The sequence below is a fragment of the Cydia pomonella genome, chromosome 8 (assembly GCF_033807575.1).
Source record: "Cydia pomonella isolate Wapato2018A chromosome 8, ilCydPomo1, whole genome shotgun sequence".
Classification (NCBI taxonomy): domain Eukaryota; kingdom Metazoa; phylum Arthropoda; class Insecta; order Lepidoptera; family Tortricidae; genus Cydia; species Cydia pomonella.
This window is the reverse complement of record NC_084710.1, coordinates 10,977,783-10,990,210: the sequence shown is the minus strand read 5'-3', so window position 1 is coordinate 10,990,210 and position 12,428 is coordinate 10,977,783.

Below are 12,428 nucleotides of genomic sequence, written 5' to 3'. Positions count from 1 at the left end.
CCTACATGGTTTATTGTAAGCACGGTAAGATTATTCAACCCAAATTGTACGTAAAGTAGGTCCTCTGTTCTTTCGATCCGCCTTAAGAGTCACAAGAACCCGACACCAAAAAGTCGAACACGATACCGATGCCCTAAAACGGATCCCCACTATTTTTGTTAACTTACAAATAAATGCCCTTACCGGGATCAAACCCGCGGCCTCCGCTTTCGTACCTTCGTGGGCGACATAAATATAAGGTAGGCAGAGTCACTACCGACTCGGATACGGAGTTAACCATCTCATATCTCTTTGGTCTGTTAAAACCGCGTATTTCTGTGATTTCAGCCTACACGGCACTTCAAACAGGCGACTTGATTGGACAAAGACAGGACGACCAATTTTCAATTAGCAACTAATCAGAAACATTGCATCCTGCCTTGTTCGAGTTATGCAAACTATTACGCATGACAAGCGTGGAGTCACCTTCGAACTAACTTTACAATGTTAGTCGAACTCCAGTAGATTGTGCATTGTGAAGAGTTTACGTCTCGTACTGTGGTCACAAGTCATAACGGTCACGCCTTTCTTTTAGGTACTTGAATAGTGCCACGCCGCGAACCACGCTACGCCACGCCACTCAGTTGCATCTTATATCTTTGTTATACTTATTAATGCAAGGTGTCGCTATCAGTATGAATAAAATGTGAGCTAATAATAGATAACCTTAGGATGGGGGACCGTACGGACCCAAATTTGTCAGTGAAAATAATTAATGATTTCGGAGAATGTTATTCCCCTACTTATGTCTAAGTCAAAACTGGTTAATAAAATTAGTAGAATGTGGTATCCTGAGTATCCTGACCATTTTAAAAGCGCTTTCTACTAAGAACACAAAAAAGATAATTTGTCCAAAACCATTGATTTTCGCTGAACATGCATGGAGATGGAGGTCGGATCAGTAGTCCTTCTGGTCTTCTATGACTCGTCTTCGTTGAATTGCGATAATCTGTATAAGCTGATCGTTGCTGATTTTTTATACACATGCTTGTAGTCGTTAGTTTTCAAGCTGGTCCTTATCCTTACGGTTAACTCATTGTCTATTGTAAGTAAAACCTCACGTGCTACTTACATACCTGCAAAAAAAGGTTCGGCCACTTTAACCGATTGAGTTATAATTCCTATGGAAATTGCAATTCAAAATGAACTAATGGAAAAATATCCTGCGAGGTTGTCAGCCTGTGTGTGGTACAGTGGGTGGTCCCTCTACGGTTACTGAGTGCCGGCGAGTCGAACGCTACAGAACCTGTCTAAAATGTGTCACCGAGATGACCAAAAGCGCGTTATCGGAGCGCGCACTTACATTGGTTTTTTGAGCGTTAGACTGGCCCGCACTCAGGTGCCAATTAGAATTATACGCTAGTGACCGAACCTTTTTTCAAGAACCAGCTTGAATACTACCGTGTACCATTAGGATAGGTCGTAAACATGGACGCAAATAGAATGAGATGTAGTCGATGTAGAGTACGTCTAAGCTGATATGAACAGAACAAAGTGAGGGAGTGTTATTTAAAATGTCATATTTTCATAGAAATTTGACATTTATGATGATATTGCCACACTTTGTCATTGCAAATGCCATGCAGAGTAAGATTGGATGTATTTGGGCTCGGTTGTGCTGTATAGGGCAGAAAAATCGTTCTCGAAAAAAAACAAAAAGATGACTCAAAATTCGGTCAGGATCATTATAATACACAGAAAGAGGTAAAACTAAATGGGTTATTCCCACTAGTTACCGCCAAGTTGTTACAAGTGGTAACTACTGGGAATTTTTTTCCCACCTTTTACTACTGGTAACTACTGGGAAAAAAAATCCCACTAGTTACCACCAACTCGGTTTGGTGGTAACTATTGGGATTTTTTTTCCCAGTAGTTACCACCAAAATTTTGTTAGAGTTCAATACTACTAAAAATAGTAGAAAAAGTAAAGTATAAATAAAGAGTGCTTTAATAAATAGTAATAAGTAAGTCGATTAGTGTTTCAGTTAACTGCTTTAAAAGTGATAAAAAAAATTAAAACCGGTGCAAGTGCATAAAATTAAAAGTTAAAGAGAAATTAACGTTTGGTTGTAATTTATCTTATTAATTGTAAATTGAATTAATTGTGACTTTATCAATGAAACGTTGTATTTATATAAGAGTATCGCTGATAATGGCGTAAGCGTCATCGACTATAAGGTCCGTTTTTAGGGTTCCGTAGCCAAATGGCATAAAACGGAACCCTTATAGTGTCGCCATGTCCGTCTGTCTGTCTGTCTGTCTGTCCGAGGCTTTGCTCCGTGGTCGTTAGTGCTAGAAAGCTGAAATTTGGCATGGATATATAAATCAATAAAACCGACAAAGTCGTACAATAAAATCTAAAAAATTTTTTTTTTTAGGGTACCTCCCCTACACGTAAAGTGGGGGTGAAATTTTTTTTTCGCTTCAACCATAGAGTGTGGGGTATTGTTGGAAAGGTCTTTCAAAACTAATAGGGGTTTTCAAGAAACATTTTTTGATAGTTGAATATATTCGGAGATAATCGCTCCGAAAGAAAAAAAAAATGTGTCCCCCCTTCTAACTTTTGAACCATAGGTCCAAAAAATATGAAAAAAATCGTGGAAGTAGAGCTTAAGAAAGACATTAAATGAAAACTATAGCGGACATGATCAGTTTAGCTGTTTTTGAGTTATCGCAAAAAGTTTTCCCTTCATAGTAAAAAGACTTATTTTAATTAGGTACTGATTATGCAAATTTGCCTATTTGTTTAACTTAGGTGAAAGGTACCGTTTCATCCCTTGGTTAACAATTTACTAAGAGTAACTACGGAACCCTACACTGAGCGTGGCCCGACATGCTCTTGGCCGGTTATTATAAATAACGTCACAATTATACGAACAAACAAACAAATCAGTCAAAGATCGACTATTTTTGATCACTTTTAAGGCAGTTTACTGAAACATTAATCGACTTATAATTAACTTATAATTAATTCGACTAAATTAATTATTGATTAAAGCACCATATTTAGACTGTTTTTATTAGTATTCAACGCATACAAAATTTGGGTGGTGACTACTGGGAAAAAATTTCCCACCTTTTACCAGTGGTAACTACTGGGAAAAAATTCCCAGTAGTTACCACCAAATCGAGTTGGTGGCAACTAGTGGGTTTTTTTTCCCAGTAGTTACCAGTGGTAAAAGGTGGGAAAAAAAATCCCAGTAGTTACCACTGGTAACAACTTGGTGGTAACTAGTGGGAATAACCAACTAAATGTGTGTTGGGAGCGCCAATGCGTGGTGACCGTGAGTGTTATTTGCTCCATCTAGTGAGTAATGATATGCGTCTCAATGACAAATCGCTAGATGGCGTGCGGTCATTGTAGCGCAAAATGGGTTAATCCACAGACAATAAATGACAGCCCGACAAAGTTACTTATAAGTAGTTATTATGTTGCGGGTATCTTGATATCAGATATTGTTTGCAGATTTAAAAATTATTGTTCCTAAGAAAAAGAGAAAGAGACTGGGGATTAATTCACTAGTATGTGACATATCATCTGATGTTCTTATTGTAAAAAAAGTAGGCTAGTTAAAGGCAAGTTATTGCGGAAGAGGTGTAAAGTCTAAGAATTAAGAAAAATCGTGCCCTGGAGTTTGTCAGCTGAACTAACTAACTAAATTGCCAAATTTCTTCTTCCTCGCGTTGTCCCGGCATTTTGCCACGGCTCATGAGAGCCTGGGGTCCGCTTGACAACTAATCCCAAGATTTAGCGTAGAGACTAGTTTTTACGAAAGCGACTGCCATCTGACCTTCCAACCCAGAGGGTAAAACTAGGCCACTGGGGATTGGTCCGGTTTCCGCACGATGTTTTCCTTCACCGAAAAGCGACTGGTAAATATCAAATGATATTTCGTACATAAGTTCCGAAAAACTCATTGGTACGAGCCGGGGTTTGAACCCGCGACCTCCGGATTGCAAGTCGCACGCTCTTACCGCTAGGCCACCAGCGCTTCTAGCGCTTCTAACTAAATTGCCAAATTGTCAACTTTAAACACAACTACTCATTAACGCATAAGTATAAATAATACAATACGGGCCGTACAGTTCAAGACTCAATTTCTTCTGAGAATTCTCCTATTAAGTTTGTAGCTGGTTGTAGGTACCAATCTACATAAATAAATTTAGTAAAGTATCTAGTATTAGACACATTTGATAAGCGTGTTTAGATATAATTCATTAATCATATTTAATATAATTAGATAAAAATGTTTTGTATATACCCAATTGTATATTATGTATATATATAGTCGTCTAGTACTCAAAACACAAGCCTTAGATTATGAGCTTACCGTGAGACTAGGTCATTTGTATAGATTTTCCGATGATATTAATTATTTATAATGTAATCTATATGTTAGGTTGTAGGAACCAGTCCGTCCGGTTTACCTACATCGATGCAAGTCTAGTTTAACTTACTCAAACTAATTGCAGAATGTCTAAAAACCATGCACACTATCTTAGGGCCTCCTGTCCTGAATAAGCTATTTTGTCACTTATCTTACGAATAAATAGTCATCGTTGGCGTTTCACATTCTTCAAATAAGCTTAACTGGTAGATAAGTGCTAAGTTTTGCTTGAAGTTTTATCTGGCAGTGTTTTTTTTCTTTTTTTTTTAAATCGAAACTTAATTTATGTATGGAAATAGCCACGTGACTTTTTGCAGCTGCTGTCATCTTGGCTAGGCGTTATCTTTTCGTTTGGCGTTTGTCAATGTACGATTGTACGCCTTCCGCGGACATCGAAAATTGAAAAGTTTAGTATATATTTCGATTTCCGCAAGATTGTCAACTTTTGCGGTAAGCTCTCATGATACTGCCACTGGGAATTATGAGAGCTTACCACGAAAGTTGTTTTTTTTTCTTTATTTCACGATGAAAATTACACTATAAATTTGCATACCGGTCTGGGGAGGCGCCACTAAAACCAAATTTTTAGAGCTCGAAAGAACCGAGAGATCACTATTAAAAGTTATGCATTTTAAACCATTTAGATTTCCAACCTATTCGTATTCGTATTCGCGGGCTGGGTTTCCGCAACTCGACGTCGCAATTAGCGCCTATTTTGCGTGATGGTGGGTTGACGGCACTACTCCTGCCAACCCAACTCTACCAGGAAGCCTAGCAGACCCTTGATGTTGCCGACGACTTCTGGGAGAGACCCCGGAGAGCCGAGGTATTGTGCCCGGTATTCTGCCACCCCTGGGCATTCAAGAATGACGTGGGCGGCTGTCTCCTCCTCCTCCATGCACGCTCTGCAGAGGGGGCTATCTGTAACACGTAGGGTTAGTAGGTGTTTGTTTAGTGGGGCGTGGCCGGTTATGGCCCCAGTCAAAAGCCGAAGCTGTGGCCTCTTCAGCTGTCTCAGCCTCCTCGACAAACCGGGGTCGATTGTCGGGAGGGCCTCCTTCGCCTGCCTGCACGTGCCTAGGTTAGACCAGTACTGTTGGTGTTTTACCTTGGTGTTGCATCTCAGCATGTTCCGGAGCCAGGCATAAGGCAGAGGTATGATTGGCTCTGGTCCTGCCACCCTCAGTTCCGAGCCACCTCTCGCCAATATGTCGGCTGCATCGTTCCCTCGCGAGTTGCTGTGTCCCTTAATCCACTGCAGAGTTACGCTGGTGGTGGTGCTTACCTCTGACAGAGCCTTGTGGCATTCGTAGATTAGCCCTGAGGTCAAAGTATAACTTTGCAGAGCTTGCAGTACTGACCGACTGTCAGAGAGTATGCGGATGGGGTAGTCCTCTACTTTCCTTGAGACGATTGCGTGTGCTGCCATTATGATGCCCATACATTCTGCCTGGAAGACTGTGTTGTGGGCGCCTAGTGGTGTTGAGATATGTATGTTTAGGTCCTCTAAGAATACTCCCGCGCCAGTGCCTGACCTTGTCTTTGATCCATCCGTGAAGATTCTCAGCTCTCTCGGGTTAAGTCCTTCACGAGGTTCTTCGTGTAACTGTATCTTGTATTTCTTGTCGAAGATGTATTGCCTGGGTATCCTGTCAGTCACCGCTTCTATAAGCGGTTCCTTACCTATCGCCTCGTAGAGGATCTCGGTGTGTGGTACCCTAGGTGGTCTCCAGAGATTCGATTTTTTGAGACGTACCGCCGAAGCTAGCGCTTCCTGTTGTATAAAGAGGTGCAGCGGCGGCAGGCCCAGTAAAGCTTCCATGGCCGCGGTTGGTGTTGTCCTCATGCAGCCCGTAGTCGCCAAACAGGCCAACCTCTGGAGTCATTGTAGTTTAGCTTCAACTGTGGATAGTTTGGTGCGTGGCCACCAAACTATTGCACCGTAGCTTATTATTGGTCGTATGACTGCCTGGTAAAGCCATAGAGTTATCTTTGGGGTTAGCCCCCAGGTTCTACCCACCATTCTACGACATTGCCAGAATACGACTGTGGCTTTGTCAATTTTGCCGTTTAAGTGATTACTACAATTCAATTTGCTGTCAAGTATTACCCCTAAATACTTTACCTCCGCAGATAGTTGGAGTTCAGTGTCGAACAGTTTGGGAAGGCAGAAGTTTCCCAAGTTGCGTTTGTTGGTGAACATAACCAGCTCAGTTTTGTTGGGATTGACTGAGAGTTCGTTGTTAATACACCAGCGCTCCACGATGGCTAGTGCAGAGCGGGTAACATCGCATACCGTACCTGAATGATTGCCGCTCGTCAGTATCACTATGTCGTCAGCATAGCCGATTGTGTAATAGTGATTATTGTTTAGTGTGGTGATCAGGTCATTCACCACAAGGTTTCATAGTAGTGGTGATAGGACTCCTCCTTGGGGGCATCCTTTTGCCACTAATGCTTGTTGTGTTTCGCCCGTCCCGAGTTTGATGGTTCGCTGGCTCAACATGTTGTTTATCCATTCTGTCATAACTGCATTCGCGCCATGTCTTACCAGTGCTGCTGTAATGCTGCTGAACCTGGTCCTGTCGAAAGCCCCTTCTATGTCTATGAAGGTTCCTAAGCACATGGATCTGTTTTTGATCGCCACCTCAATCTCACTTACCACTGCATGAAGTGCCGATTCTGTAGATTTGCCAGGGCTATAGGCATGTTGGTTTGGATGCAAGGGCACATTAATTACCACCCTCTCCCTAAGGTACCTGTCACACAACCTCTCTAATGTTTTCAGCATGAAAGAGGTCAGACTGATGGGCCTGAAGGATTTGGGGTCCGAGTAGTCGCTTTTACCTGGTTTCAGTATGAAGATAACCTTGACCTCCCTCCATTGCTTCGGCACGTATCTGTGTGCCAGACAGGCGCGCAGAATGATGGTCAGCTTCAGAGTGAGATGCTTCCCGCCCCATTTAAGAAGCGCAGGGAAGATCCCATCCATTCCTGGAGATTTGAAGGAGTCAAAGCTGTTTAGGGCCCACTGCGTGCGCTGCGGGCTGATTACCTCATATGTCTGTAGCCACTCGTCTTCCGTCGGGGTGGTTGTCTCCATCTCGTCCCAACTTACTGGGTGCGATATCACGCAGTCCGGGAAGTGCGTTTGCACTAGGACCCGTTCCGCCTCCTCCGGTGAGTTTGTGAGAGAGTTGTCTGGCTTACGCAGGGATCCTAAGGTTATGGTCGAGTTGGTGGAGAGGACCTTCCTTACCCTGTTGGCCTGCGTGGTGGTCTCGATGTCTGTACAGAATTTGCGCCAAGAGTTTGTGCTTCTGTACCTGAGACGTTTTTTGTACTTGGCCTTGGTGGACTTATAGTTGTCCCAGTCCTCGTCAGCGCCTGTGTTCATAGCTCTGTTCAGTTGCCTCCTCATCTTGCCCCTGAGTCTCTCCATTTCCAACCTATATAAGCTTTCTGATGTATTAACAGTAAGACAACTCTACATATTATTTGCAACTTTAAAAATACACAAATCTAAACCATATACACCTACCACACGAAATACTAGGAGAAACGGTAACATACTTCCAACCACTTCAATAAATACCACATACGCTAGTAGACAGTTTGTCTTTCAATCCGGCAAATTATACAATTTCTTAAATAAGCACTTAAATATACATCATTTACCATTTTATGAATGTAAAATAATTATAACAGACTGGCTTAAATGTAAGAGTTATTATGATACAGAAAACTTAATTCAAAATATTTTAGGACTTTAAACACACACACGCACACGCACACACACACACACACACACACACACACACACATACACATACACACACACACACACACACACACACACACACACACACACACATATATATGGACTTGCAAGTCCATCTTCTCATTAGGTTAAATTAATCTATAAGCAATTACTTTTGTTAGTGTCTGATATGTTAATTTTATCTTTTTATTTCTATTTAAATTAAAAAAAAAAATTCTATTACTAATTAAGGAAGAGCGGTGCCTCTTAACACAAGTATTTGTTACTTAAAAAGAGGCGCCAACACTTACAACTGTATAAGTAATTCTTAAACAGAATAAACAATATTTCATTTTTTTATTTTCATTTTGCTACATTCGTCAAAAGTATGTTTATCTTCTCATCATGATCGTCAAACATTACATTATAAATTAAAAATAATAATATTAAAATTAATTGTGTCTCCCAATAAGGATCGTCATATGCAAAGAAAAATATGTTATTATTGTATTATTTTGCTTTAAATTTTGTTTTGTACAGGTGTACAATGATTTAGTGTAAAAGTGCTTTAGCAGCAATTACTTCAGCTAGACTATAAATACCTATAATTAAATCGTCAGGCATTTTAAACGTTCAATCTTATGTAAAGCTAACTAATCGTATAGGTTATAGGTACTAATTAGGTTCATGTCTCTGTCGCTGTCTAGGCACCAAAGAGTACCTAAGTATGCTCGCGTGCCTAGCAATTAATTACAATTTATAAATACAATGAAATAAAATAATACAAAAACAGAAATAATAAGTAGAGTCTGTTCGGAAAGAGAAGAGTCGTGGAATGTATTGGGCTCCATACATTCCACGACTCTTCTCTTTCCACACAGACTATAGTATCCGAATAGCTCAGTTGGTAAGAGCGAAAGCATAGTTAGACGGAAGTCGTGGGTTCACATCCGACGTCAGGTGACGTTTTGTACTGTTTCATTGTATTTATAAATTGTAATTTTCTATCAGACAGTTCTACAATTACCCAATAATTCATTTAATTTTTGACCATTTTTGTTAAAAGCTGTACCTACAGGAAAAAACCAATTAAAACAGTACCTCTGACTACTGAATTTATTGGATAAATAATATAATCCAGCGAGAAATACTAAAGGGAACACTTTATGCGAGCCTTAATCGTATTAGTAAGTTCAACGTTTTGCGTATTATGGTACAAAAGCGACGAATTGAGAAACCTAATTTTTTTAAGTCGGTTAAAAATCTTGGTTATAACTGAAACAAAACGACCTAGTCATCAGTTATCATGTTTATTATATATTTGAAAAAAAAAACCAACAAAATCTATTGCAACTTGGTAATCTGTTTTTCTAATAACGCAGCTTCTTTGGCAGCTCCTTCAAATTTTTTTTGCCTTTTTGCTTCTAGTTCTTTTTTTCTTTTTTCCTTTTTTATTTGAATCAAAAGAAGATTACAAAAAGCCTTAAACTACTAATCTGCCAAACTGCAGTACAGTTTGTTGGCAGAAAATCTCTGACTATTTCCGCAGTTTCTCTTTTTCCTGCTCTGATTTTCGCCTCTGAACTTAAATTTCCCTTCTTTTTGTGTAGATACAAGGAGTGAGCATAACCGTGGTAGGATATAGCGTCATAAACGCGTCTTTACGCAATTATAGACTCTTGCGAAAAAAAAATCACTAATATCTCCTTATTGATGGCAAAGCCACGCTCACTATAAGCGTTTCCGTGGGATAACACCATGACCATTATTATTAAATTTTGCAAGTCTTTATTTTCCTTTTTTATCAAACCGAGCCAAAGATCATCCAGTCGGTGACCATCCTTAATGGAAAATTGTTTCATTGATTTTTCAAATTCAGGTGATTTACAAATATCATTGAAGGCACTTTTGGCATTATTAACGTTCATATCCTTAAAGCCGGTTATTTTAGACAAATATGTCCAACACGTTATTGAGCCTCTCTCGTCGGAATTCTGCATTGACTGCGATTGCGGGATCAAAACAAGATATTCCCTTAGTCAAAGCATACGAAAGTGGGAATTTTTGGCACAATGACACGCAAAATTCTAACAGACTCTTTCGACAGACTTTACGAAAACGCAAGATATCGATCTTTGATATCGCGGCTATTTCGAAGAGCATTCGTTACAGCGAAGCCCGAGTCGATTTCTTTCGCGTTTATCAGATTAGACTCTTTTTTCAAGTCAATCGACGTGATATTAGTTGCAGAATCCAATACATCCGCTTTAACAAGTCTTTCACTCTTTGTATGATTTTTGTCAGTATGGCCAAAAGTGATTCATATAAAAGTGGAGCAAGTGGTGCGTCGGATTGAAATAATGTTAAAAATGGCTCCACTTGCATCGCCATCGATTGAAAAAAGGCCAATTTAGCCTTTAATAATTTGTCTTCCAATGCAGCATTTACTACTGTAAAGCTTGCGCTATCAGGTGCTTTGTTTTCGTTTTTAATTCCCTGCACATATTTTTCAACTTTGGGTATAATTTTAGTGGCGCGATCAACAACGCTAAAGTTATCGAGCCAACGTACTGCACAAAAATTTAGTGGGAATGTACTCGAGCCTGAAAACCTTGTGTAGTCTTCACGTCGCGCGGGGCTATAGCAGAATGGGTAGTCTAGAGAACGTAAAAACGCTACACATCCCCGCCGGCGGCGATTTCCGAGCAATACAGTGGCACGTGCGCCGCGCGGTCATTATGTACACATAGAGACAATTTTTATTCCCTGACCTCCATTAAATTTCCATGACTAGCGAAACTCCCTGACTTTTCCCGGTTTTTCAGAAAGTGACCACCCTGTTATATAAACAGCAGTCAGTAAAAAATATACATATAATAAAAAAATACGCATTAGTTTCAATTATTTCCTGGCCATCATTATCATTGAAATATCCCTTACAAAGACCATTAATATGACTCAGAAATAATAATGTAATCGTATGTGTAGTGCCGGAGCAGCTAATATTAACTTTCGGACCCCCCAGAGACATGTCAGTCGCTTCGCTTGACAGACAGATGAAGTGTGCGAAAGGGAAGCCATGACGTATATGAACAAGCCATAAGTGCGAAAGAGGCAGACTACATATGAGAAAACGTAACCAATTTTGAGTTCGAAGGCGGCCGAGGCGGCCAAAATCATATTTCCGTATTTTTTAACGTGAAAAATATAAGAGAATCAAAAAGAAAAATATATATTAAGTAATTTAGTGACGATGGTGTCATGTTGTGTGCCGGATTGTAGTGTTTCAGGGCCAAAAAACCCAGGAAAATACTCATTTCACAGGTAATTATGATATTCCTAGCGAAATTTTTGTAACGATATTTTATCAAATGAACAGCATAAAAAGTATAAAAAACCAATTTATACAGTTCATTAAAAGTTTTTCTTCAATTGTGTGTTAATATTTCATCATATTAGTCAATATTTTAGAATATTTTGTGTAAAAACCTAAACTGTTACTTTACGCTAGGGCTTGACAAAATGTTCATATGCCTGTATCGATAACTTGTCGGTATATAAGTAGGTATGGAATTAGTTGTTCACAAGATATCATTAAGATATTACCTTTACAACCGACTTAAAATAATAACGATTGTTATAATACCTTTTTTGAAGGTGCGCATGTTTAGCGATAAATTTAAACTTCACTTTCCAACACAGTACTTACATTTTAAACACTTTTCCACGGCTTTGCCGCCCACACAAGGAAACACAAGACAGCGTAAACTTGTACACAGCGTATACACACCCAACCCAACTTGTCAGCGGGAAAAGGCGGGAAATTCAAATTTTCTTTGGTAAATCAACTCTTTGCGAACACATTTTCAAACAACTTCAACTTTATCATTTTCAACTTTTTCAAACACATTTGAAAAAGTAGTCGATAAAGCAGTTAAACATCGATAGATTATTAATATGTTGTAACATGACATCACTATTTTTGTTCGCACATAGACAATTTACGCACACACTTGCATTTCATTTTTGGTCACACTTTTGAAGTTTGACAGTCGTTCTATACTATCATATTTCTATGGGACCCCCTCGTATCTGCAGAAGTGTCAAAGCCCTACCTACCTACCAGAATTCTCATTTTCATTTCTATTTACGTGTATAACAGGTGAAATCGTCAAAACAGCTTCCTCGAAAATACGAATACAAATATATTTTACATTATGATCGGTTCAAGGTAAGTCCAA